We start from the raw sequence: 25,845 nt of genomic DNA, 5'->3' as shown, positions 1-25,845 counted from the left end.
AAGCATACAAATTTGAAAGGGGAAACTGCTAATAGTCATAAACCGTGTGCAATCAAAGGACTGGCAAGTCATTGTGAATTACCTGCTCCATGAATTACTGATCTAACTGCATTATGATATGGAATTTTCTAACTCCTTTCATCTGTGGTGCAATGGCTCCTAACAGCTCCCAGATCAAAAGCAAGGCTGCCAGCGAAACCATGAAAAAAACCCCACAACACTGACTTTCATTATGAGTGCTTATTTGTTAAACTTTTCTTAATATGCAGGCTTCATTATTTATTGATTCACTGATTGGGTGTACTGTAAGTATGCCACCTACCAAATCTGAGGAAATAGCACAGAAATGATCAGCACTGTGACACCTCAGTGCAAGTCAAAACTTGTAAGAATGTGCACATAAACGCTCAGCTTGTGCATTTCTCCACAGGTGGTAGAAGGCAGAACAAACATTGGGTTTATATGATCTCCTTTTTTTAAAAATTCCAAATCACCCAACATAATTCACAAACAATTAGTCACATGTTAGTGGTTTTACCAACCGGATAAAGTTAATGAGACAATTAGCTTGCACATGCCAGTAGCACCAGCATGAAGACACAGTCTAAGGCATATATGAAAATGATGAGGCTATTGATTTGTACAGGTACCTGTCATACATGCCCCAAAACAGAATTCTAAGCTCAAGTTATGAACATAACAACAAAGGTCAAGCCAGCAGTCATATTAACCAAAACATATCAATAGTTTCTTCAGCTGCACTTAGAAATTCTATGGCATGTATTACAGTGTTTAAAAGACATTTCTAATTAAACTCTTTTTTAAAATCTGTTTTCCTAGACTAGGTGAGAAAAAATGAGGTTAGTTCTTCAACTGAGCAATTTTTGTGAAAAAAAAAAATATGTATGTACACACACACACTCTTTTTGAGAGATGTCTCTTTTGTTTGGTATGGTTCTGCCGCAACAACTCTGAGTTCACCCAGAGATGAAATTGTGAATTCATTTCATCATGATGACAGTCTGCACAGTGGATGTGTCCTTTCTTGTGCCTATCATAAAGAATGAACACTTCTGGCACTGACAGCTGCATCAGTATTTCAGTGTGAATATACTGAATACTTTCCACCTAAGATCATGTTTGTAAGTATGTGATGCGTGAGCAAGATACTGGCAGTATCACCTCGCTGGTGGATCAGCCTAGAAAATAGAATTTCTCTCCTCTGGAAAGAAGTGATTCTAGTTTTTTTCCTGAAGAATTCATATTTTTGTACAGAAAAGAAAACTTCCAAAGAAATGCTACTGCAACAGAGCCTACCTGAGACCCAATGACACCCCATTGCATGTTTCCTTCCCCCCAGCCACCCCACTCCTGAGGTGGAGGCCTGGTCGGGGTGTCAGGAAGCTGGAGGAGCAGCTGCCTGGGGAGTGGGGAGCCAGGGGAGCCCAGGCTGGCACGTAACCAGGGGCGCAGGCTTCCTGAACAGCCTGCCTGCCTGCTTTCCATTGAAACTTTCAATGGAATCAACATGTTCCTGTGAAATATTTCAATTCTGTAAAATCAGCATTTTCTAACAGAGAAGTGTTCCACTGGAAAATTTTCAACCAGCTTTAATAATCAGGGCATCTTTAACATCTCACACAGAGGTGGAGCTGAAGGACATTAAATTTCCATCTGAGATACCATAAACCAAATGCTCTCCTTGCCTCCATCCTACGCCGCAGCCATGGTCTTCACCTGGGCCATCTGGAACAGCAGGCTGGTGGTTCTCCAATGAGTGTCACCATACGACAGCATATTCTTACTCCATTGTTACAGCTTGACTAAAACAGTCAAACAGGAGGCACCACAAATTTGGTATGGCCACATATAAGGCCATAGCAAAGATCACTTTGATCAAGTGAAACACTTGGGAAAAGATGGTATTTTTTGAAGTTTGGAAGAAAGTTTAACAGTTTTAAACTATCATAGGAACCACAAAGAACCATTCTCAGCTCCAGTCATGACAAGGGTTTTTCATATGCACATACGTATGTTGGAGCATTTGAGTTTAAATCTCTTTTTCCCTTTGGTGAGTTATTTGATTGATTTCCATGTCTTCTTTAGGAGGTGGATTCACAAACTTTACAAAAAGCAATGGATTTTATTTATACAAAGATTCCATTCAAGAAAAATTTTAAGGAAAAAGCAACAAGAATGTCCAGCAAAACACAGAAAAGGAATGGTTGCTGACAGCTGTCAGTCAAACCACTGGTTAGAAACCTCTATTGGTGATCACACCTCTTTATGTAACCTACCTTGTTTTCAGTGAGAGGTTTCAGGACCTTGTTCTATCAAGACGAGTTATAAGTTAGCTAGACAAAGGTCTACAAAAATAAGATAAATCACAGTAAACAATTATTCAATCAAGATTTTAAAGAACAGAATCTGGATGACAAGGGTTGTCTTGTCTGGATGACAACAGAATCTGCTTGATAGGGTTGTTTTGCAGTGAGCATAATGGACCCAAATATGTTTCTTTACTGCAAGAAATAGGTAAGAGAAAGATAATGATATCGCTCTGTAGCTGATGTTGGAACTCAAAAAGACAATGCAGAAATTATTGTCAGTGAGTGTTAAACAGTCAAACTACATGATGGCAATCAGACCAAACCAGCTTTTTAAATTCTGTTTTATGATTTAAGGATTGGATTTCAAACTACTGATGTCCTTCAGTTTCAGTTTTGTGCAGCTGTGATATTTAGGAGCAAGAGTCATCTCACAGCAAGTCATGCAATAGACCAGATCTTCTAGGGTGCAATTTCTCTTAGTCTAAAATCGGCTAAATAAATCTCAATAAAAATGTTCCTATTGCACTCTGTGAACCATAAAAGGAGGCTATGGTCATAAGCTTGGGGTAAACATCTACATTGTAGATGATTTAAGATAGGTGAGATGAAACCAACTCAACTTTCTTTTAAGGTAACTTTTAATGGAATAAATTACTGGTCAAACTTAGGTTGTGGATGACTAGTGTTTATATTGATTTTAAATTTTGCAAGAGCAAGTTTTAATAAACAGCATAGTGACATCTGTGCTTTAAGGTCTTGTCATCACAGAGGAATTTTTAAACAGACCAGACTCTGAGGCTCAGTAAGTATTTTACTAAGTGACCTCAAATTCAGGGTTTAGGTATTAGGAGTCTCACTCATTTCAACCCTTACAGTAAGTAGCAAGGCAAAGAAAAAAGAGAAAATGAAAAAGCATGAAGGAAAAGGGAGAGGTAGACATACCAAAAAGAAACAAAACCAAAAAAACCCAAACAAAATTAAAAAAAGAGAAGCCAAAAGATCGGAATAAAAAGAGAAACAGAAACAATCTACAGAATTACCAATCCTTTTTGTGTCATAGAAAAACATGTATAAACCACAGCAGATAATCTTCCCATCGTTACAAGAGGCGGCCCTGAAACAGAACTCCAGATTTAGAAAGCTCAGCAGTTGGGGAAGCTGAACCTGGAGCTGTGCTTTGCATCTGGCACAGCGCTTGCTGCGGGGCTGTGCCAAGCCCCCAGACGCAAACACTCTCCCACGCCGCGGCAGGGGCACCGGGTGCCTGGCCCACCTCCAGCCCAGCGCCAGCTTTTCCAAGCGCTCCTCATCCTGCAGACACACAGTCACTTATATATGTTGGAATACATATATATCATGTACACATCCACCATAGAAAGTCACTTTCCATCCTGCACATTTTGGGGGTTTAAATTATTTTAAATTTCATTAAGTGATAGATGCTATTCCAAATTTCCCAGCTGACGCCTCTCAGCTAACCCCACCCCCAACAAAACCTAGGGTTTTTTTTTAATATATAAAGACAGAACAACATAGCAGCATTGCTCTCCCTTGGGTACTGTTTGGTGAAAGAGGGGAACACCACATGCAGATAGCTGTGGCTGAATACTGGTGGCCCAATAGGAGAGGTTACAGGTCCAGGAAAGATACATTTGGGAAGTATACCAGTGGCAGCCATAGAACATGTGAATATACATGTACAGTCAATGCATAAGTACCTACATATATATATTCACACATACATATATGTGTATATAACAGGTAGGTGTGAGGAGCTTGAGAAAGATCCCAGGGCACGTACACTTGAATTACACATGAGTGTGTATGTGTCTGTATGGAAAAGTGGGTGAGCACAGCTGTGCACATGTGCTCCTCGTGCCCCCAGAATGCCTTGTATTTCTGCTATTTTGGCTTGGTTACCTCAGTGCCTGAGTCTACAATAATGCATGTCATCCTTGCGGGTAACATTAAATCTAAGCATGCAAATATTTGTGTCAAAGCTGTCTACACGTGCAACCAGCTGAGAAGCTGAAATGCCTTCAAGTTATGTAGCAACTGTTTTCATTTTCTCTCAAATGGTATTGCTGTTATTTTCTAACCTCTGCCTTTTTTTATTGTCTTTATTCTGCTCTAAAGTTTGACTGCCTTTCTCTTCTTTGCCTAACTTCTGGGCAGTGAGAAGAATATGTAGGAGACATCTCCAAATTTTAATACAAAGACAGCTAAAATTCCAGCCTTTATCAAAACAGTCCCTTGCAGAGCTGCTCAGCATTTCCTTTGTCTACACAAACCCTCTCAGAGAAGACCTAAGAAGCCACCATTGATCCTGTAATAAACCCTTTCTTTCTAATGTGGCAAGGGCTTTGAAATTTAAGTTATAAATGTGACAGAAGGATTAAATTCAAGTTTGTCCTATAGTTATAGATGTGGTATAGCTGGGTATGAAGTCCGTGCCTGTGCGTTTCTCCCATGCACTTAGTAATTGCCTGGGTGGCCCAGGGCCTCCCCAGCAGAGGTAAGAACAACAGGCTGATGGTAGACCATGGACAGGCTGGAGAGATGGTGGTTGACTGGATCCCTTCCTAGCTACCTTCACTACAAAGTACCTCCTGGAGCACTCCAGGAGCAGATTTTTGAGAGTCCTGAGATCCCCCCCAGGCAGCTCCCACTGTACCTAGACCAACAGATGGGCACTGCTGGTATGTGTTAGTAGTTCATTAACAACCTGGGTGGAGAATCTTGGAACTAAGGAGGCTCCCTCAGGCAATTCCTGCAGCAGAAGTGAACAAACTGTACATAGACAAGATACTTATAAATAGTAGAATGTAGAACTGCAGCTGCAGAAACGATCGGGTAGGACAGTCTTTTGTACATAGTTAAAGCGATTAGGAGATGTTTTGCAAGTAGTTCAAGATAATCAATACCAATGGATATGCTGGCGTGGCCACATAGGACCACATCCTTCACAGTTTAGGAGATCTCACCCAATCCAGCTAAAGATGCCATTGCAAGGCACCTTGCAATGCAGACTGCAATCACTATCTAGATAGTGACTGATCATCTTGTTTGAGAGATTTGATTCCCCAGATGAGTACTACCCTATACAGATAACCCTAAATCTTTGGGATTGGGGGGGCAGGGGAGGTGTTGGGTTTTTGCTTGTGTTTTTAAATAAACCATCCATGAGTCAATATGCAACACCTCTTAAATGTAGGAAATATAAAAAGGAGATACTGGAAAAGGAGGTTTCTGGTAAGCATATATCTACATGAATCAACAACAGGAAAATGTGGACTATGGTGGAATTCAAGGAAAATAAATATGAAATTGGCAGGACTTAAAATAAGTCCACCTGTCTAAAGATGACTTCAACTGTAAACACTTTGGGGAACTCAGTTACCACCCACAGTGAAGAGGACTGAAGGAACCAAGATGAACTCATCAAAACAGACCTGACCTTGACTTCCCTGTCCTAGCACTCCCCTTGCTTACTCTGTCTTAATCCACTTACAAGGTTTTCTGAAGTCAGTAGCCCAAAAAGGCATATGACCATGGCCTCTTCAGCTTAACTCTATTTTCTCAAATAATAATAAGGAATAATAATAATAACAACAATAATAATGATGACAACAACAACAAAAATAATAATAATTATTATAATTATAATGTGTATTTTAACAAGGTTCACTAGCATTCAGTTACCTGAAAGTTCTTTTAAGACTTTTTTCTGGAAGTTAAGGGGCCTTGTGCCAAACAGACGAGCATCGAAGGCAGAATTCTCATCTTCCTTTTACTGCCATAAATTTGAAGCAGCTCCATATACCTCCAAGGAATTAAACAAAGTTTACAGTTTCTAAAATGAGGCAAGAATTTGACCCATACCGTGTACAGTAACAGACTCTTTAACAAACTGACATTAAGAGGACCCAGAGAAAAAAAAAATAAGTAAAGCATGGTCCTTAAGTGAGTATCAGTAGTTAAAGGAGGGTTCTTCTATGATCCTATAGGAAAGGATGTGCATTCATAAATCCTTGTCTGTTGCAAAGCGACGGACCAAATTGTATTTAGCCACATCAGCAGCAGACTCACATAAGGAACAGCAGGAGCAATAAAATTCATATGGCTAGCTTTCATACATATAAAGGTTTCTTGGACCACGTGTCACATATTCAGTTTGTAGGAATAAATATATTAACTATGTTTTTCTAACTGAAAACATTTTCCACATGCGAACAGACTTAAAAGCACGTTTAAAAAAGAAAATGTAATAATCAGATTTTAAACTTTGACTTTAAATTCAAAACAGAACTTGAAGTAAGCCTTTGGGGATGTTCCTCTTTTTGAAGGAATGCATAATTCTTGTTACCTACTTCAAGCAATGAATGGCAACACTCAGTCACAAAAATGCAACAGAACTTCTTGGGAGTGGGAGGAGGCTATATAAAACACATTTAAACACCAAAATCGTAATAGCCAATGAGATTTGGAAAAGACTGAGGCAAAAGTGTATTTTAAATTTTAAATAATATCCTCAAATCTTTGCTTATCAACCATTACTTGTTTCCAGAGAAATAAATCATGTCAATTCCCATTCCCCAGTTACCACAGAAATGGGATAATTATTACTGAAAATAACTTCTCTCAGAAATACAGGATCAGTTATTTTCAACAAAGATGTGGCCAGTTAGGCAGCGTGCAAAGTCAACGTTGCTGATTGGATCTCTTTGTAAGGACTGGCAGAAAACAGTATATAGTAATGGTTAAACTGCAATCAGACGGTAAAAGAAAATAGCAGCTGTTCATCAGTGTTGTGCCCTTGATTTTTATTTGAGTGTGTGCATTGGGCCCACGTGGGCATGGGAGCCAGGCAAACAGCATGACGAAGGAATGGGAAGAAATGAAGCAAGGAGCCCTGGTGATGAGCAGCACAGCACATTTCATTGTCTGGATGATGCCCATGGAGACCCATCTATGAGTCTCCTCTCATTTTCCTTTTGTAGGGTTTAGCTTACACCTTGCTGGCTTTGCTGAGATGCAGGAATTTTCAGGAAAAATCAACCTCTGTTCCTAGATAGGTAGTGTAAAAAATGCAGAGTATGCTTTGAAGAAAACAGATGTTAGAGAAGTAGTTACTACTGCTAGAGTAGTAGTTCCCACTTGTAAGTAACATTTTGTTCTTCTTTGATGTGGTCTGTGTATATCCCCTGCTGCAGAAGCCTAGCTAGCAATAAAATACCGACAGAGGTAGGTCCAGGAACTGTAATAAGACAGTACAGGTACAAACTGAAAGGAGGCAAATGAAATCTTTTCTATCACTAGGCTGTTTGGACTGGCACCACAGAGAGAATAACTGCCTAGAAGGTCAAGAAACCTTGGTATATCTTATCTAGGAGAATGGGATGGAAGAACAAGCAGCAAACAGAGCAAGGACCTAATTATTCAGCTGCTAGTCAGAGCGCCAACATACAGTGATCTCCCTCTCCTCTTTGCACTTACACAATCATGTGCTCCTGAGCTGCTTTGGCACATAGGAACTGTTATATACCACCTTGCACCAGCAGTGCCAGGAAGAAGAGCATCCTCCCCTCTCCTGCTCCTGTATAAGAACAGGAGAAGCATGTTAGGATATTTCTCACACAACATTCTTCTTAGATGATGTCTTTAAGGAGTTCTTGAGGTAGAGTTTTTACCTTCATGTTTCATAGCCCTTGCTGGACCCTTCTACCCTGAATTAACTACTCTCTTTTTTAACCCCTGTAAAGTTTTGGCATTCTATGACAATGAATCCCACAGACTGATGGTAAAATGAAGCGTTACTTTTTTCACTGATCCAACACAGTCAAAATTTTATGTTATTTATTCTGCCTTCTTTGGCTGACAGTCATTAAAAGAGCATGCCTGCTCGTTGGCCTCTAAGATAGTTCCAGTTATATGCTGACAGTTTTTTGTAGGACACTCAGAAGTACTACAGGCCTTGTGATTTCTGTTTCTTCTATCCTTTTCCAAACAATTCTAAAGTGAGTTACAAAACTATCACACAGGCTTTTCATAACATAATAGAATACAGAATGCTATCATATTCTCTATTGTTTGTAAAATCAGCATTAAAATAGTTTTTGCATCTTTGCTGTGTTATAACTAAACTAAACTATTGTTACAGTGGTGGGTTGTTTTGTCGGTGTTGGTTGGGGTTTTTTTTTTGCTTTTTGCTTTTTTTTTTGGATCATTATTAAATGTAGGTAACAAGCCACAGCAAAAATTCCAGCTAATGTTTTCTTAATGTAATTATTTATCTTGACTTTTGAGACACTTCTTTTCAAAACCCTCCTGAACTGCTTTGCCCTTAAGTGCACAAAACAGACAACCTGAATGAATACATAACTGGGGTATAGTGAAAATTAAAATAAAGCAAGTGCCCTTTGGGAATACATTCATATCACAAATACCATAACAGCTGGCACTGGTTGATCTAGCTTTTGGCAATCTCTGTAGCAACGTCAAAGACACAATGTTTTAGAAACAACTGATGAGTCATCTGCAAAAGGTTGAGAGGTTTATTCAGAGAAGCCCATTTATTATATAATGAAATATTTCCGTAACATCCCATATTTGACATCCCATAAGAATACCAGTTACAGGCTGAGCTAATAATACCACCTATTATTGAAAGTGCAATAACATACCCCAATATCTGACCCTCTTGCTAGCTGCTTATAGACTTGTAAATCTTTAACCATTTGGGGCTGTAATTTTCCATTTTTTCTGTGTTCCTGACCCATTTTTCATTTTTGGGGTCTTTTGGTTGGTTGGTTGGGATTTTTTTTCAAACTAACAAAATATTGTGTTTCTTTCCAAGAAAAGCTCCTGGGAGGAAAAATGTTTTGTTCCTGTCAAATAAGGCCTGATGAACTCTTGTTGAGAATCTCTCTAACATTCATGTTTTGAAATAAGAATATGAGGATTGGGCTATAGGGAAGTTTTAAGGAGGGGTTTTTTTGCAACTCTCATTAAGCTCTTTTATAATTGATCCATCAACTGTTTTGAAATTCCAGAACTAGTTCCTGACACCTGCAAAGTTTTCTTGAGTTTCACACAGACAAAATATTGTTTGAAAGAACACAAACCATTTAAAAAATTTCTTCTTTCACTTTTGTAAAACAAAAAAATATACAAAATAAGGAGTCTAAAGATGGTAAAACAGTCACCAGCAAAGGATTTGATAACAAAGGAAGTATTTTTTCACTTTTCATTACCTCTACATTAAAAATGGAAACATGTTTAGCCAAACATCACATACAACATGCTTCATGGGAACCTTTCCTAGCCGTATATTCTATACCCTGTGGAAGACAGGCATGGTCTCTATTGCTCTGACCTTTCAAATTTACTGCATTTTCACTGGCTAGACCTTTTCAGCCCTTTTCCTAAGCTGGCAATTAAAGCCTCATTTGCAGCTGTGCTTGTGAAGCTGAAGCTTCTATTGTATCATTTTTGAAATCCTGGGATTTATTTGATCTGTGGAATAGTAAAATTCTGCTTTTGAGAACATAAAAAAAAAAGTACATAAAATATTAAAAAACGTAAGAAATAACTATTATCCCTGGACAAAAACTGTTGACCCACAGTGAGATGATGAACACAAGCAGCGAACATAAAGAAAGGAAGAGGAAGAAAAGCAATAGTAGTTTGTCCTTTTCTGGAAAGTCTGGCTTGCTAGCTGAGTGCATGGAATGAGTTGCAGGGGAAAACAAAACTAGGGAATATGTAAAGCTGGGAGATGAGATCATTCCCCCAACACAATCCTTCAAATTCATAGACACTTCTGGATTCATGAGGTGAGAATAACCAGCACTGAGGACTGTAAAATTCATTTGTAGCATTTGAATTTGTTAACATACATTTGCAAGCTGTCTCCTCCTAGACAGGGGAGCAGGAGATGTCCTGGAAACCAAGAGCAATGTAACTGTTTAAAAAACACTTCTTAAAATGAGAGTGACAATAGCTTGCATGCAGTCAGCCTCTTTGCTAACAGTCTACACCAATCCAATCAAGTGTTACAGCTACCTTTTAAGTTTTCATCAGTGTATTATTTTGCAACAGCCTGATCCTGCAAATGGTTGTTCCCAGGTGCATAATTATTCACACATGGAGCCCACTGAAAACAATGGGTGTCAGTGCATGAGTAACTACCTGGAGGGCTGAGAGTCCTGAAATTGTTTCTGCACATGATAGGTAAGTTGCATATTTGCAAGGGGATTTTCTTTCATATGCGTATTTGGGGTTTTTTGTTTCCAAAACTAAAATGGAGATAGGCCCACGTCAAAATACCCAGACAAAACCTTCTGAACTTTGACAGTGGATAGAGTCCAAACCTACAGCAATCTCAAAATTTTGCATGTATAGTGGCTCTTTATAGTGGGCTGGATCCAAACCTCACATTTTAAAAAAATCCCTAAGGCGATAGAACTTGGATCTGTGCTTTCCGGTTTGAACCCAAACTGAGTGTTGCAAGAAATGGCTCATTAGGTTATTCTGTAGTATTTGCCTCCAGAAGTCTGTCAAAGGCATGTCAACATTTGAAAAAAAAAAAAAGGATGTTATTTTTTTATAACCTGAAGGCCCTCTAAGTGTTGTAGCTCAATGTTTTTTGGACATCAAGGTCTGTTGCAGAGCTGTCTTTAGATCTGTCTGTCAGTGTAGACACGGATGACTTTTGCCGCGATGAGAACATCACACTTGGGGTGGCGAAAGTTTATAGATAGCGAAACAGAACCTTCCATGAGGTGAAGGTGAGGGCATGACGAAAAGAGTCAGTCAGGTTTTGGGTGACTATCACTAAAAGCAGTAGCTCTTTTGTTTCTCTTTCAACTCTCCTCATTTATTTATGGTATGGCATTCCTCTACCGTACCTGCCATGATAGTAAGAGTGCTTCCTCTTCCTCCTGCAGTTGTCTGTTCCCTCTTGGTCTCAGGGAAGCAATAAGGGCTAGGATCGGGTTAGGCTAAGAGGAGAAGCCTGGACAAAACACTTTGTAACACAGAGCTTGCTGTCCTCATATCCCACCCTTACCTTGAAAACAACAAGCAGCTGTGCATACAAGAGCTGGGAATTAGCTGAAACAGCCAATCTTTCTAATTTCAATGATGGGCAAAACCAGGCTGCAGATAAGAGCGATAGGCTGATAGTGTGTTATGTGAGGGGTTTGTTTGTTTTCTGTTTTGGGGTTTTTTTTGTTTGTTTTTTATTTGAAATGGAACCTTAAATAGACTTTCATAAAACATGAACTTCTTTCAAGTTTTGGTGTAATGCCTGCAAGTGTTTATAACTTGTGTAAGGAAGTCATCTATCTTAACCAGTGTAGGTCAAACATATTTGCCATGTTAATTAGATGTATTGGGTCTGATATGTCAGTGACAGTGCTTCATTTTAATCAGCAAAGAGAGGGTTCTTTAACCTACACAATGCAGGTATAGCCTCTCCCAAACAAAAAGTAACAAGTCTGGAAATTATAAAATCATAGGCATTCATTCCAAGGCCCTAGAGATGCTGGACGCTGGCTTTCTCCATGGGCTCTCACTTGTGGTAATAGAACACTGGTATTCTACAGAGTAATTATCACTAAATTATAATTACAATAATGGATGTGTTAAGTCACTCTAGCAAGATCAGTCTCATGAATATAATCACCTAAAAAGGATGTATAGTAATTTTTGCTTTGACACAGTGGAAATGTTCAAAATATCCCCGTGATTTTTGAAACAGTTACATGCAATTTTTGGTACTTTCCAGAACAGTCCTGATTAACCCAGTATTAACCAGAAGTTTTTTATATCATGTACTTTTGGAATATGCCTCTGTGCACTGTAGTCTCTGCTTTTAAGTCATTTGCTGCCAGATGAAGGGGATTTTTTTAATATATTTTTGGAAGTAATTCTCAGTGTTATGACAGCTGTTCTGAAATGTGTTGTGACAAAAATATCCACACAAAATCATTTTTTTTAGTACATTTTCCAGTTATTTGGGAATATCTACTGGAGTAATTTCTTTAGAGCCTGTACACTTCACATACTAATTTACATCTATTACATTTCGGTATATCGATGTTTATACACATTAGCCCTTTTCTATGCATATGCCACCACTGTGGAGATTTAAAACCTATGGACTCAAGACGAAATAGTCTTCTCAGGACTGAGCTATGGCAAGTTAAGTACTCAGTTCAGCAGCTCGACAAATCCCAGCCTGTCAGCTTGGTGTGCCTGGTGTCCCAACCCGGTCCACCTCTGGGGCAGCCAGCTGTGCCTGGCCGAGCTTAGCTGTCACCAGCCTGTCCCATCTACAGCCGGTTCTCCTTTTGCTCACATTGTTGCTCTGTGAAGGTCAGGGCTTATCAAGCTCCGGCAGTGCCTTTGGGCAGTATTAATGGACATATCATGCTGTGTCCCTGGCACACTCCACACTGAAAACTAGGGGTTTACACTCAAGAGTCCTTAGGGATATGAAATAAACACTCCTCTCAAAGGTTCCCATCATAGCATACTCCTCTCCCAACTTTTCAAAGACAGCTGGTGTGTTAGTCAAGAAAGCATCACAGCAAAAGATCTCCCTATCATTTTTAAATGAGACATCAGTTATTAAAAGGAGATGGAGACAATGGAGATTATGTTAAGATGCTCCAGATGCAGACAGGCCTTCTCCTGGTCCTTCACTCCTAGAGGTCTCATTCCCTGATGCCTTTGACTTTAGTTGCTTACTGCCATTACTGCGAACTTCTGTTACTTCTATTTTATACTAGTGTGAGCCTAAAGGAGCCAGAGAAACTGAATATTGTTACCAAGGGCAGAAAACCCTTCAACAGATGGGAAAATGATCCCACTTGGCAAGAGGCAATGTTTGGTACTTAAAAAAAGGAAAAAGCTTTTGGATTTCAGCCACCAAATCCAGTCCCCAATCTTGGGCTGTGCAAAGTAATTCCCAGAGCTCAAAAATGTAATGTACTGCTGTGGATCATCCATTAAACTGTCTATTGAATGAGGTATAATGCTAAACAGGCTGAGGAGAGTCTATCGTTCAGATTAATGCAACTCCAACTCACAAAACCTTCAGAAATGGTTTTTGTAGGCAGGGCAACTTGGTGCTAAATAAGTTTGTTTGCTGTGAGAGCCAAGATGTTAAAGTATTAGAAGCCCAGAAGAATATGGCTATTTCTAGGGGTTGAATCATGACACAAGTATGCAACAAAATGGAAACAGAGTAAACACTAAGAAACAAAGAAAACTGCATGAATTTCTACCTCTGTAATAAAGCCTTAGCAACAACATAAAAAGGCTTAAAAAAGTGCCACAGATTCTTGCTTTGAAGGCAATTTTTAAAGAGATATTTTAGTCCAGTCAGTGGCCATCTAAGAAACCCACTCTGATTCTGTAACTCCTTTTGCAATAGTGTGAAACGTGTCATTTTCAGCTGCTGCTGACTGGGTGAAGTTTTAAGCAGCCACTGAATGTTGTCTCTGAATGTCTCTAATGTTGTCATCACAGTTTGAAACACCATACACACAGCATCATAAAAAAGCATCCTAAAGGATTGTGGACAATGTGGATTTACTTAAAAATTAAGAAAAATATCATGTAACTGAAGCTTCTTGAATATTTAAGCTCTGGGACATTTAAAAAAAAATCTTAGCATATTGAAAAGAATATTTTTCCTCCAAAGGACTTGAATTCACTATGGTTGGAATAAAATACCTTTGTTAATCTGGTTGCCCTCATGCTTCAGTTTATAGGTGCCAGAGGTATACAAATGATAAAAAATTTGTGACATGAAACAATGAATTAAAAGCTGTATTTCTCTTTTATTTGCATTGCTCAAACCCCAAAACTAAAAATTTCTTCGTTATTAGGTGAGTCATTTTAAATCTACCTTTAAGTCATATAGTTATCAATTTGCTTATAAATACTCAAAAATAATTTTGTACTTACTCTTAGGTGTTGATAATCTGTGGGCAGGGAGAGGGACAGGAAGAAGGAAGGAGAACAAGACTTTATATTAAATATTTGCTGTTGCTTTATGTTGAAAACTCGATTATATTCTTCTTCCACAGCCATAATCTGTGGCCCTGTAATAGCACAGTCTTACTCCTCCATGGTTCTGTTGAACTTAATTATTCAAGCCCTCAGTGAAACCCCCCTGTGGTGCCTAAAGCAGAAGGGATGCTGGAACATGTGTCTTAAAGACTTGGCCTACATCTCTGTAGTGGACTATATAACTATCATTTATTAGAATATTATTTCATGGTTATGCTTTGAAGTGAGAAACATGTGGAACCCAAAAATTGTATGCATATTAATTCAACTTTTTTCTTGCTGGTATTTTGGAGACATAGCCAGATATGGGCATATACAGTAGCTTCCTCAGTCTCTTTGTACTTCATGAGTCTCATTCTATTTTAGAACAGCCCAAGATATCTGGATGTTGTGTTTTTGTAAAACGTTGAAAACAAGTGTACAGTAAGTGAGAGTTCTGGCCTCAGATTCCTCCCTTGAAAAACAAAATTGTTCTTTTTGGATGATACTGAGAAGCATTGAGACAAAAATTAGAAGAACTTTGTACCTTTGCCCTAGTTGAGGAAAATAGTAACAAGACAACCTGAACCAAACATGGACATAAGCAGCCTCAGCCCCCAGTGGAGATTCACATCAAGGTCATCTGTCAAATAAGCAACAGTGAAGTACGTGTGCAGACTGTTTCTTGTGACATATGCCCTTTTCTGGCACTGAAAGTAAGTAGTCTTCATCAGACTGTGGGACAATTTGTTTTAAATTGCAGCTAAAATAGATACATTGAATTTAAAGTGATAGGTCAAAAGCAGAAAGAAAAGGTCTTACAAGCATGATTTGTAGGTTTAGCACAGTGAAGGGCTAATATAAAGACTCATTCTCAACCAGCATGTGGAATCACTTACTGAGGACTCAGTTGTTTGCTTGAAATGGTAAGGACTATCCCTCAGCTTTCTGAATTATATTCAAATAGAAAAAAACATGTATAGAGAAAGCAATGGACAATAAGTGTATAAAATCTACACCTCTTCTTTCATCAACTTTTACATGCACACTCCAGTGCAACAAAAGGATTCCACCATTACACATCCAAACCAGAGAGTATAGGTAAGAAGTACTCTGTCCAGAAGCAAACAGTTCAGCCAAAAAACCTGACGCATCTCTCATGTGAGAAGTGTAAACCAGTAATTTAGGGGCCATTTGCTTTTATATGACAAGATCAAGAATCTTCCGTTGTGACTACACACTTCTGTTTCACACTGTTATCGGACACATAACTTTCCCAGTCATGTAGGAGACACTAAGAAAAAAATCCAGGTTTCTGGTGTTTGTTTTTTTTCTTTTCGTCTGTAAAATTACAATACATTAATATTGACATTTCATAGCTCCTCCTAAATATCACATTATGAGAACCAGATCTCCAGGACTCTAACTGAGGAAGACTGAGGGAGTTTTTACTTCCTCTAGGAAAAGGTTTGAATAATGAAATATTTTATTATGTCTATAGAGACATTCTTTTTATAATGCTCTCTCTTAAGAATCTTCACAAAGAATTCGGGATTTCAAATTACTTAAACATTATTAAAGTAATCCCTCAATTTGTAGCTCACTGGGTTCAGGCTGTGCTGTATAAAACTTTCTAGTAGCTCTCCAAACAAAACAATTACCTTCTGTCAGTGAGGGATATTCAACACTGAGGGAAAAAGTCTGATTACTAAAAATAGGTGTCTACTGCCAGCTTAACTCTGAGATATCAAATACATCCACACTGCAACAGCCTAGATAGCTGAAGTGGCATTAGATACCTTTGTTTAGGTACCTGAATTGCTCCCTGTATACCCAAGATCTCATCCCTACTGAAGATCCATGGAGGACATGATTAGCCACAATCTATTTATAATTGATAGCATGTAGGAGACTGTGGGGGGATTTGATCTGCCAACAAAAGATGCTTCCAGAAGGCCTAGGGTTCACCAGTGTGAAGCTGCCATTCCTGAAGCCCCATCAGAAGACACCATAGGAGCAATACTTCATGTCCTCCAGCACATCTTAGCAGCAATGGCCAATGATGATGGTTTGAACAAGCCCAAATGACCTTGCCATAGCTAAACTAACCCAAGCTTTGCAGAGCTATATGGACAAGGGTCTTCAGTAACATGCTGGCAGAAAACAGCTGGGGATAGTAACATCTTAAACTAACACAGCTGTCTGCAAATTGAACATCTGTCCACAGGCTAAGTATTCAGCTATATAATAAATGGAACAAAATAGATACACTTTGGACAATTTAAAAATGTGATTCTTACTAGTAGGTATTCTCTTAAATCTACAAATCCCTAAGTATTTCTTGCATTACAAAGACGGCAACCCTCATTTGCCTGCTTTGTGTCACGATTCTCTGTCAACTCGAAATGAAACAAAGGAGCTCCAGAAATTCTACAAAGCCACTTGTACAGGGTGTTACTTGCTAGGGATTAACACTGTTTACTTTCAGAGCAATAATGGTAATGACACACACACATATATGAATATATGCATATATCTTTAAATAAGTCCTCTTAAAACTGAGCAGCCTGTGTTGGGCTACAAATATGCAATAAACTGAAAGTAAATTGAATGGATTGCTTGCTCCCTAAGACATGTTACTGAGACTATCCTAAAGCCTATGGCAACCCTAAATTGTGCCAAGTGTTTGTGACATTAGGGTAGTGGAACAACTCTCAGTGTCATATGCCAAGAAAAAGTATCTATAAAATCAGTAGCATCTTCTGATGAATTCTACTATGGCATGACTGTATTTATGATGCACAAACATTCTGCTCCTGCCACATTGTGTGACCTCTTTTTGAGATTAATACTAGGAACTAGGCTGACTCTATCACACAGACTCTGAATAGTATTTACAAATAAGGCCTTTTGGCAGATGTTCATTAGAACTGTTGATGAAGAGTCAAAATGGTTGAATATCCCATTATCAATCCCTGAATCATCAAGTATTCTTATTCTTTGCTACACATGCAAATCCCAGTAAAGGATGAAAAGTGTGTACCAACAAAATTTTCAACATACAATAAGCACATAGAAATGCAGTAATACGTGCATCTGTATAAAAATCAGTGATTTAGTCAAATAACGGCAATAGCATTCTTTGCTGAAGATTTTAAGGCCGTCTTTGATCTGACATACATACATATACATACATACACATACATGCATACACACATATATATCTACTTGAGTTAAATTCCTCTTTGTGCTACTGAAACTAAATTAACTGAATGACATTTGGGTGCCTTTGTCCCATTCTGATTACTTATGAAAAATTAATAAAAAGGATTTCCTAATAAATAATGTGTAATTTTTAAGCTATTATTCATTAATAATAACAGCACTTGTCAATAAGATTTCTCTCTGCAGAGCAATCTGTACACATCAGCCCTCACAACATCATTGTGAAATGGTTGTTTATGGCAGACTTGGACAAAACTCCCTCGAAGACAGAGATGCATGGGTTTGTGCTACTGTGTAGAAACAGTCACTTCACGCGATGAAGGTGCATCCTTCTCTCACCACCGTGACCAGTCCCATGACGTGCAGGCGCATCTTCATTTGTCTCCTGTGATGGCAACAGGACCACAGCTAGAGAGCTTCTGTCCTTGAGACTCTTACACACCAAATGCAGAGTGGCTAAAGTATCCTCAGCCTTCCTGATGAAATTATGCCTCTACTAAAAGACTATAAAATGCATCGGATGTGCTCACTTTATGAATATAACCTATTGCCAATGTATTACTATGTTACATACGGTGTTTAATCTCCCTGACACTTCGGTGATGGACGGAAAAGCTAACCTTGTGTTAAAGGTGGGGACTGAAGATCAAAATAGATAGTGACCTGCCTTCAAATCATTCAGAAAAACAGCGGTGAAGCAAAAGATTACACCAGGATGTCCTGTGTGATAGTCTATTTTCATATGCATCAAGCTTTCCCAGACTGGAAGTCAGAAGGGGGTTTAAGAAGCCCAAAAGTCCAAATTCATACGACTAGATGGTGTTCCCTGGAAGAAATGCATTGGTTCTATATGTTGTTTCTATATGTTTCTATATGTTTCTATATGTTATTTCTCCTTTCTTAATGCATACAAGGAGCACTTTTCTTATAAATTTTTCACACAGGCTAGCATGACAGTGAGAGTGCTACATAACAGCAATGCACAGCCAGCCATTTTTGTGATTGTGACCTGTGAGGGACTATGTGTTCATGAACTGCAGGGTAGAGTCTTTCTTAAGAGACTCTCTTAAGCTCTGATGCAGAGCAAGTTCCATGCATTTTGACAGGATGTCCCAGTTTTATGCCCCTCACTGGCTCTGTCCCACTGGCTTGAGCTGGCAGCAGAGCTTTCTGTTGTGTCTTCATCTCCCAGCCTCCTACCACCAACCTGGCAGGGCCTTCTGCTTTTTGGGGAAAGAAGCTCTTCAAGACTGCCCCTCAGGGTCTATGGAAAATTAGCTCAACTCAGTCAGAGGAAGCGGCTGTCAGTGCTTTGCTGTCATCTTCTGCCTTCAATGCTGCCCTTCAGAATGGAGTGCTGTGCTTTGGGGGCTTCACTTGCTACAATTTTCTTCCAGAAATATTCAGCTTTCTCGAAAAATATTCAGTCATATCCTTCAGCATTACAGCTGTTTGGTTTTGATTCAAATTACTCTCTGAGTATTCAGAAGGCTGAGACCACCGCACAGTTGCTTGTGCAGTTGTGGAAGAAAAAGCTCGTAGTGTGTAGTTTCTCCAGTTTGAGTTCCTGTCAACCTTGACAGGCAGGTATAGGAATAGACCTGAAATTTGAGAGCTCTGGGGGAATTTTCCTTCCTAACCCTCTGAGTATCCATTTGAGGTTCAGGCAGCTACTTCATACATCTTTTGTTAAACCATGCAGCAGGTGCCTCCCACAATAAAATTTCAGCTTTAGCAGTTGGAACCTGCATCCTTAGCTCGCCTCCAAGGTTAGCCTCGCAACATGGTCAGAATTTAGTCTGTACAGTAGACCACAAGGGGAAGAGAGAGTGCTTGCACTGGACAGTAAAGCAGGACTGGGAGATCTATGTTTGCCAAAACAGTGCTTTAAGACAAGTTACTTTGTTCCTTGCTCCTGCATGTCCCCATGTGAAAAGTAAGAATAATTGCTTTCCCCACAGAATACTGTCCATTATATAGTTTATGAGACATAGACCAACAGACTTAAACATAAGTGGATTTAATAATAGTACTCATCCTGAAAAAGTCCCATGGGCTGGGGTCAGGGAGGCCAGTTCCTGGCAGGATCAAACTGGGACCTTTTTCCAAGGTATCTATACTTTCTCTAAAGAAAGGCAGCGAGGACTGCTAGCTTTGCTATCAATGAATATCTGCTATACACTTCCTACACCTTGAGAAGCCCCTGCAGGGAACTGCCCTGAAAAAGTAAACAGTTAGAAATACAGAAGATGAGTTCTTATAATTCATCTCAGAAATGGCTGAACTAGTTTTCTCATCAACGCTAGGCTTTTTGTTTGGGGTCTGCAGTGTTAGTTTCTTACTTGTACCCGTCACAGGAATACATCATCATGAGCAAACCTTCTCGGGCCACCAGGATAGTGACTGGCAATTTCCTATGATAAATACCGTATGATTTGTTTTTATTAGCTATGGCATGAGTGTATATTAAAACGCAAGGGCTATGGCCCCCTTTCACTCTAGGAGTATAAAATACATGCTTCCAGTCACATTACAGAGAAATTATTAAACAGCTGGGCCAAAGTCCTTCCCATTCTACCCCTACCTTACCCATACAGCATAACTGTCTCCAGCCCTGAGACCTCCTACCATTTTTCCCCTTTTTTAAAAACAAACCAGATCCATCTCTTTTCGCTTATGAGCAGACAGAGAAAAAGAACGACACCCCCCCCCCAAAAAAAACCCCACAAGTCATTCTGTAAATATACGGAACAGCATAAGGAGGAAGATAGAATTTATGTGAATCAAGAATCAAGTTACATTGTTGTCCAATGCTTTAGGAATTGTACTTTAAATACGATAGACTGGCTGGCTGGAATGATACTAGATAGAGATAAAAAAGTTCAGCTGATGAAGCCAAATGGTAACTAGAGACCCTTCAAGTTTCTTTTAAGAAACACACAAATATGGTGGCTCAGCATGCCACATTTTTGCCCTATTTTGGATTTAGCTATTGAGGAAAACTAGAAAAGTAAGCATTTTTACCACCAGAAAACAGCATTTGTTCCACAACAAATGTTAACCACTGCACAAGTTTGTTTCCCTCTTTTGCACTTGAATATTATTGATTAACCGCAGGAACAGAGTACCAGCCCAAATTGTCTGAAAGACTTTCTTGGTTTCCCAAGCATGAATTTCATAGCACTTACTATAAAGAAAAATATTTACAAGCTGGGTGTAGGAGACACCTGGGTGGAGTGAAATTGATAGTGGGAATAGAAGTCTAACACAACTGTAGTTAGAGTGAAAAGTTTACCCAGAAAATACAAACGATACACCATTAACAGAAACTGTGCTCTTGAGATTCATTCCATGAGTATGATAGTACAGCAAGGAAAGAGCATCAGCAATGCCAACTGGCAGCAAAACAGAAAAACAAACATCAGCAGGGGATTAGAAACTGATGTGGGAGAAAAAATGCCATTTACAGGTAAGATATATTAGGTGGGATTTGTCCTGTGACTGCACCTCTTTTATGCAGCGAAAAGGCCCAAGTAGTGAAAAGAGCCTCTGAAAGATCCTGATGCAGCTGAAGGAGGATTTCCTCCAGCAACCGTGAGGAAGCCTTTTGGCTGTCCCTCTAATAGTCACTGGTGACCTCAGGCATCAAATAGGCCCCCAGTGGAGGTGGGGGTTGCAGAGCCAAGCCACATGCATTTCAGGGACATTGAGCAACAGTGACCAGCAGAGCACACAAGACCTGGGGGCTATGTAAATTCTGCAAAAATCTGAAGACTGCCTTGGTGCTTGCAGCAGCCTGGGCTAGAGAAGGGGCAAAAGTGGGCTAAAACTGCCTTTATTTCTCCCTCCCATCAGGGTATGAGTCTTGTGCTCTTTGGTATGTGACCCAGGCTGTCACCCCTTATCTTTTCTCACTGACACTGAGATCCACATGGAGTTGCCTTTAAATTTAAAGACAGACATATTTTAAGAAAAGAAGCGAGAATAATAAAGCCAGAAATTGCACCAGGAGAGATGCATGTGGGTACCTGCTCTGGTGTCCCACGGCAATGTCATAGCACCCACCGTGCATCGCCTCATGTCCCCATGAGGAGCCAAGCCGTAAGGAACTGCTCCTGTTGGGCCACGCCCCAGCACACAGCTTCTTCCACGTGCGGGGTGCTTCAGCCGTCACTGGGATAATAGCCTCATGGGCTTCAGAGGCTTAAGGAACAATTTATCCACTACTTTAAAATCTCATGTTTTAAGACTTCGCTTATGTCAAATCACTTCCCATGATCATAAACAAAGCCTAAATGGAACAAGGAGAAGGAGAAATAGAGAGATATTCTAATGAAAAAATTAGTAGGCACATAAGCCTAAAGGGGCACATGCGAAGATGTCATAAGAATTTCTCTGCTCTGACAAACTGCTTTAGCAGTGAGAGCATCAGAGAAGAGGCTGTCAGTGGCTAAAAAGGAAAAATCCCCGAAGTGGCCACAGCATTCAAGGAAGTGCTGAGGCCTGAGTCAGCTGTTAATTAAGTAGCTTCAAATGGGAGAAACCATTTATAGGAAGCCCTGATTCTGAAAAAAAATCCCACATACTCCATCTGACATTATGATAGGTCAATGAATGTTAGATAGAAAAGACAGAAAGAAATGAGGCAAAAGCTTTAATGGTGGCCAGGCAAAGTCTTTAACTCCTTACAACCTTCTCATTAACATCTGTCTTCTCCATCAGTTTGCAGCTCATCTAGATACTTTAGATTGGCTGGTGGGATGACTCACTCAACTCTTTCCACCAAAAAAGCAGGAGGTGACAAAAAAAATGTTTACCTTAGTGGCCATGATAATCATTCCTCCAGTGTTCCAGGGACAGGGCAAAGTATCAGATGCCCTGACAGGCAGCTTTGTGGTGTTAATATAATTTAAAACAAGAGTTAAGTAGGGAGAACAATTCTGCAACCTTCTGATTTCAAATTTAATGCTGCTGGTGTGATCTCGTCATTCCAAATTACTGGATTAGGTAAATAAACTCCCCTAAAATACAGCTGCTTTGATGGGTTCTTGCATTCTGTTGGTTTGTATCTAATTTATTTTATTCCCATTCAATTTGTAGAACAGACTTTTGCAAGTATTTCCCCAATAACTTTTAAATTTCTACAATTGCTGAGATAGTGTCTCAGACAAAGACCTATAGGGATGAAATAAAAATAGTGAAGGGTTCAAGATGACATCATGTTTTATGAACACAAGACGTGACCACAAATAACCTACAATAACCTTTAAAATTAGTTTTTTCCTGACTTCATAAAACAATATTTTATTTGGCAGGCCCTTATTGGCAAGCGCTTTGAACAGTTCTATTTGTTTTCTGTAACCAGGAAGACACAACCAGTGTTTTCACATAGGTTTCCTCAGTACTGTGGTTTTGCCATTTTCTGCCTCTTTATTACTGCCTGCTGCTGTTGAATATTTTTTGGGGGGATGTTTATTAAGAACAAGGATATGAATTAAAAAAAAAACAATCTTTCCTTATAACAGCACTGGTGAGTTTCTCCCACTGTAATATTACTGTATCAAAAACACAGAAATAGATCATGGTATCTAGAATAATCTGGTTGCTTTAAGTCTAAAGTTATGTAATAACATACAGCTGGCTACATGTATATTATGAGAAACTGAAGGAAATCAGCCCATATGTCCTTTGATGCATTAACCAAGACCAAGGTTTAGAAATCCACCATAACTTGTAACACCATATGAAATGGAGAAAGGGGCTTAGCCAGTCACTGAACTAAATAGCAAAATTAAATCTAAGTATTCCAGTTAAAGTAAATTAGAAATGAACATCACAGAGTGCGAGAAGTGCTCCTGGGTTCTTAGGGGATTTTACCTGGGATTAGTTGCTATTTCGTTTCACCATCGCCAGTTGTCCTGGTTGTGAAAGCCACAACTTGAGAGGTGTGTTTTTCATAGTACCGCCTGTAACGGAACTGATTGCTTTTTGTATTTGACACTGCTCGGGCTTTTGTTGTTTTGGGTTGTGCTGTTGTGGGAAAAAGGACCATTTTCCCACCACATCTGTAGGAGTAGTTATGCTGCTCCCAGTGCCTTAAATATGTAATTTTGTGTTTGGGGTTTTTTTTAATATTCTTAAAGAAAAATTTCTGTAAGATTTTCATTCAGTATACTTTGAACTAGGAAAGAAATTTCATATGCAGTCCAAATTGCACTATTCAGCAAATCCCATCCCCCCCCCAATGTTTTGTGTGTTTGAACAGGGGCCATGCAATTAAGATGAGCTTTTCAGCTTCTGTACACAGCTTGGACTTCCTAGTAATCCCTCTTTCTTCTGTACAGTACGAAGCTTGAGTGAATAAGGAAAGTTCCAATAATTAAACTTGCTCTATTGACCTAACCAAAATTAACTGGCTATGCAACAATGTAGCTGTCCATGTAAAAACAGGAAGTCAGATTTCCCCAAGTAACCCTTATTCACCATGAGAAAAACAGCTGGTGCTCTCCCTTTACATGCAAGTGTGTGGGGCATGGATAAAAGATGTATACTTCTGATATCCTCTCTTTTAAAAGGGTGTGTTTTTTTTCCAGTGGAAGTTTTCCAGCACTCAGTTCCTGAGAGGTAGGGCCCCAAGATAGTCTGGTCAAAATAGTTAGAATCATATCTTTGTAAGGAGAAGTCTGTGAAAACGAACAAAGAAGCCACATTAGTATAACATGAATAATCCTCCCTGACCTCCAAAGAGAAAAATAATAAAGGATTTATTACACTTTTTTTTCTCCCTAAGAAAGAGTAATAAGAAAAATCCTCCTTACAACAACAATAACCACTGTTTCAGAATCAGAGCTTTTGTGTCACTGTTTTTCAGTAGTTACGCTACATTTCTCCCAGTACACTGCTGGGATTTTTTATTTTTTATTTTGCTATGCATGCTCGCACATCTGCTCCACATGTGTGATCAGCAACTGGATTTTCTGAGCTGAACGTCCTGTTAAATGGACAGAGTGGGCAGATCATTCCTTAGAGAGCAGAGAATCTGCCTCTGGTGGATTGCTGCCAAATGCAATGGTGTAATAAAGAGAAGAAAGCTGCTCATTCGGATTGCTCTGAAATGAACTGTGTCCTCTCCTAAAATACCATCTGGTTAGGATCCCTGGAGACACAGTCCAACACACCTAGGTCTGGCAGTCTATATGTTTGATGGCTGTAAATGTCTCTGCGTAGGTCGACTGGGGGAAGGCAGGATCATTAAGAATTAGAAGAGGTGAAACAATTGTACTCTCATTCCCTTTCACCCACCCAGACAAAATTACACATGAGGGTTTGTGGAGATGATTGTACTTTCTGTTGCTGAAGCTGACAGCTAATCTTTAAAATAGGTGTCCTAGGCTTCGACTTTCTACGTATTGTCTAAAAGCTTTGTTTTCAGCTGGAGTAAACCAGCAGCTGTCTGGACTGATTGTCTCTCTTCAGATTTGGCCCTTAGTGCATTAATCAAGGCCTTTATAGTAAACTGTATAAAGGAGATTGAAGTGAGCCTTATGGTATGTGTGCAAGGAAATCCAGCTTCCAAAAATCAAATCACACCAGGGGCTGATAACAGATGTACAAAGTAAAGAGGAGAAATTAACAGATGCTTCCCAGTTTGGGCCATTATCACCAATGAAACCCAACTCATACGGTCCATAGGTCACATTAAAGAGTCTGCTGCAGATGAATTTGGTTCTTTCCTGATACTGGCAAAATTAAGATTGCAACTGCACAGTGCTGGATCTACCCTGAATACAAGCTGATTTTCTGAAGTACTATCAGTGCTGCTAAAAGGATCCCTTTGTGAATTTAGCAGTTTGTTCTGCAACCAGACAAACAAATAGTATCACACTGGTTTAATCCATCTTTGTAATGGATGTCCTGTAAAGTAAGAAACGTGACAGTTTCTCAACAAACCCCATATTTCATTTTAATTTTCTTCTCAGTCTGCATCTATCCTGGTGAATTAAACAGAGCCTGGGAACGTTCCTGGGCACTGGATTATGATCATCTATGGTGTTAAACAGCCAGGCAAGTCCCTAGCACCCCCAAGGATGCTGCCAACTGCCCTTCAAACCACTCCCAGGCACAAATCAGAAGCAGGGGATTTCCAGAACCATTCCCAATTGGCAACCCGCAAGCAGCCACCCGGTTTTGAAGGTTAAGAGTGTTTACTAGAGCTGAGCTGGCTGCT

The sequence above is a fragment of the Phaethon aethereus genome, assembly GCF_964289735.1.
Source record: "Phaethon aethereus genome assembly, chromosome: 2".
Lineage (NCBI taxonomy): Eukaryota > Metazoa > Chordata > Aves > Phaethontiformes > Phaethontidae > Phaethon > Phaethon aethereus.
Note: the sequence above shows the minus strand (reverse complement) of the source record.